General features: G+C 42.2%; 1 long non-coding RNA gene across 1 annotated transcript; it reads left to right on the top strand.

The window, feature by feature from the left end:
- The first annotated feature begins 452 nt into the window (after positions 1 to 452).
- LOC139951236 (uncharacterized) lies at positions 453 to 3,490 on the top strand. Its single transcript, XR_011787739.1, has 5 exons — positions 453 to 631; positions 1,233 to 1,464; positions 2,046 to 2,290; positions 2,921 to 3,005; positions 3,345 to 3,490. It is a non-coding gene; the product is annotated as an uncharacterized lncRNA (long non-coding RNA).
- The last annotated feature ends 350 nt before the right edge of the window (positions 3,491 to 3,840 follow it).

Below are 3,840 nucleotides of genomic sequence, written 5' to 3' on the forward strand. Positions count from 1 at the left end.
TAGTTTTTTTTTTCCACCAAGCGCTGTACCCGCAGGCACCAGCCTACTCGCTTGCCGAACTGCCGAGCCACGACCAAGTTGGACTAAACCATTTTGTAGAAGGGGTGTTACACGACAAGACAAGCGTGCTGTCCGCTTACGATGCCCGCTATTCACGCCTGTACCGCACACCCACTGCCGCATAACACCCCTTCTACAGAATGATCTAGAAAATATAATCACACCCCAAAATGGGTTGGATGTGAACAACTTCATTGTTATTGTGACCCATGGTCATACTAAGATTTCAGCTCATCACATGTCAATAACAATCGGACAAAAATGTTATTGTTTTACTTGTAACTCATTCTTTTATACAGGTTTTTTAAGACCCATGGAAAAGCATGTTACATACTGTAATTAAATTGTGCCTACATATTATAAGTCATTCATTCCTTTTGGGCTCATCAGATAAATCCATCAGCGATGAAACATGAACCTGAGCCGTTCCTTAGTTAGAAGGCACCACTCTGTAATTATCGTGCAGCAGTGTCAATCTCTGCGGAACATCGGAATCATCTTCTGCTATAGAGTCAACCGACTCGCTGTCCAAGCCCCAAGCGTGAACGCTGGCAATCTCCAGAATCCAGAGGTATGATAAACATTGTTTGGTCCCCTTCCCATTCAAACATGGGAGACCTGCTCACTCAAATTTCGCCAATCACAAGCAAGTTGAGACAAAAGCAATTATGGTGAAGTATCTTGGTCAAAGACATAAGTGCCATAGCTGGCCCTCGAACCAACAAACATTAATGCTCAGAAATGCCAGAGCCATGAGTCCAGGGCCCAGTTTCATGACTCTGCCAATTTCATGACTCTGCTTATCGTAAGCAAAGAATTGGCGCTTGCAGAAGCGGGGAATTCTTTGCTTACATCAAGTGTATGTCACAGGTTGGCAGGGCGTGTTGGCTTGTGTGCGTTCGTACTCCATCCCTAGGCATATTTTTTTCTCTTACACATCTAGCCCAGAATGGTGCTTGCCATGCACGCGGGGAATGGTGATCGTAAGTGCAAAATTCTGCTGTAAGCATAAACATGAAATTGGGCCCCGTGCTCTTAACCGCTTAATTAAAATTATGATCAAACCTTTCACATAAACTAAGATTAAGAACGCTTACAACACTGTATGATTGCGTGGCAAAAGACTGTAATTCTGCATGTATTTATTGTTTAATTTGTTTCTGTCCTAACAGGATCCATGCATGACCAGTCCTGAAATGATGCTTTTGAGAGGCACCCTGATTAACCCAAACTACTGGGTCGTCCTTTGCAGTTGAACCCCTTGGAGAAGCAAACCGTCAAGAGTCGACCACTCCTCTTGCTCAAGCCTTCAGGAGAGACACCCCTACTTCACTCAAGAATTAACCCATCATCCTCCGTTCGAGCCCCAAACATGAACACACTGGCAATCTCAAGGAACCAAAGGTAAGATAAACAATTATTTCCCTTTCCCATTCAAACATGAGATGTCCAACCTAGCTACTGGTGACAGCCGCCGATGACACTCATATTTTTGCCAATTACCTCCAAGCTGTAAAATTGCCTTGAAGGGTATATTTTGGCCAGTGTCCTCTGTTTGGGGGAAAAACAGCGTGTATCAATTTGGTTTGTGTTGATGTAATTGCCTGATGCATAAATGTGTTTGCTTGACTTAAATATCAGTTTGAATGGTCTACCGCCTAACTAAGTTTATCAGCCAGGAAAACACCTACTGCATGATCAAGTGCCACTGCTTGGGCTCGAAACTACACTCCGATAATCAAAAACACTCTGGGGTGGATTTCACAAAGGTAGTCCTAACTTAGGACTAGTCCTAGGCAATGCTGGTCATATCTCTTAGCATTGCCTAGGACTAGTCCTAAGTTAGGACTACCTTTGTGAAATCCAGCCCAGAGACTTTTACTCCATGCTGAGACTAAGAATGCTTTACAACACTGTATGATTGTTTGACAAAGACTGAAACCCTGCATGTATTTATTGTTTTTATTTCTTTTCTGTCCAAACAGGATCCATGCATGACCATGACAAAACAGATTCCTGAGATGATGCTTATAGAGGCACCCCGATGAACTCAGACCACTGGGTCGTCCTTTGCAAGTGAACCCCTTTGGAGAAGTGAACCCTCAAGAGTCAACTGACTGTCTTGCTCATCATCAAGCCTTCTCCAGAATCAACCCTACTCCCAGACAGAGACCCATCATACTCCTTGAGGAGAGACTTCATAGATCTTAATATAATAATACCATCAAAGGTATGATGCACCCCTACTTAAACACTATCTCAGGGTGACATGGTTGGCTTGCGAGTAAAGCACTGGCGTCTCACCAAGGTGACCCTGGTTCGATACCCGGCCAGGGCCGTTTGTGAGTTGAGTTGTGCGTTGGTTCTCGACTATGCCACAAGGGTTTTCCAGACCATCTGGTTTTTCTCCCTTAGGAAAGAAATGGCACACTTTCGATCTCTGTCTGCTCCGTGGTTACAATGGGTTGATGTGGCTGGCTGCCAAAGGTGCCATTGCATGCTTGTTCTCGTACATTGTAGCCACGTCCTTCTCAATTCAGCTCTTAGCTGCAAGTAAGGATAGCCTCCCAACTTATTATTTGTATTATTTTGTCTTGTAAATTCCCACTTGTGTTAGATGAGGTATCAGGGGGTATCATATCAAAGGTTGATAAAAATCAGACATTACAGTTATCATAGAACGTTTTCTTGCATGTACAAATCATGCCTGCAGTAATAGAAGTCCAGCCTCGGTGATGGATCTTCTTTAAACATGTTGTGATGTCACAGGTTACATGGTCTATAGATTCAAATGAATTTGCTCTTGAATATCTGTACATGGCTTTTAAACTCGTTTTCTAACCTTGTTTCATTTACTCAGATCAACTAATCCAGACAGTTGAGAGTTTCAGATCTTCATTCACAGTGGGAGTACCTCTGCCTTGAACAATCAGTCAACTTTACAGGTATGTTAACATTATTGGTTCGAGACAAACATATTTCATATTTCTAAGGAAACCCAAGTAGTTTGGGTTAATACCCTGGTATTCCTTGGTTACTAGCGTAAGAAACCTTTGCAATCTTTCAATTTTTTGCCTCTTTATCATGGCTTGTAGTAAAGAAGCATAATGTGAGGCTATATTTACTATAAACTCCAAAGAGTACTTGTGCGACTAAGAGTTCTACCCTGGTGTGCCTCAATCATTGAGTCGCATATATGTTTCCATTGCCTTATTAAATGATGATTGCTATATCAACAAAGATGTTAAATCTTGTTCCTGTTCCCTTTTTTCCATCTTCTGCAGATGAACTAAATCCAGACAGAGAGTGTCGGATAATCACAAGGAGTTTGCAGCCCATCATACAACCATCAACATCGTTGCCTCAACCTTTTTGTACAGTTTGTATTTAGTTTTAGATTACAGGTATAGATTTTACGCTGTTAATTGTGTGGTAAATTGTTCACAATTTCCCTTTTTGAGAAATGATCACACTTGCCCCTGTGAAATTCTGCACTTCCCCTGTGTTGTGAATTTCTTGCACATCCATCTTGTGTTGTGAATTTCTCCCACTTCAACTGTGGTGAGTGGCTCATACTTTTACTTTGTGTCGTGAATTATCAAGTTTATAAACTGAAATGTTGTACAGGGCTGAGTTGGAAGAATGTTTCGCTATTGTAGCACATTCATTAAGCTCGCAAAATTTAGATGTATGCTGATGTATGGAGTTGACAAACTTGGTTGCCGTAGAGTGGAGCCGGCATGGGAACTTTTCCCCACAGGGTTTTTTGCCCATCTCATT

This window comes from Asterias amurensis, chromosome 19 (genome assembly GCF_032118995.1).
Source record: "Asterias amurensis chromosome 19, ASM3211899v1".
NCBI lineage: Eukaryota > Metazoa > Echinodermata > Asteroidea > Forcipulatida > Asteriidae > Asterias > Asterias amurensis.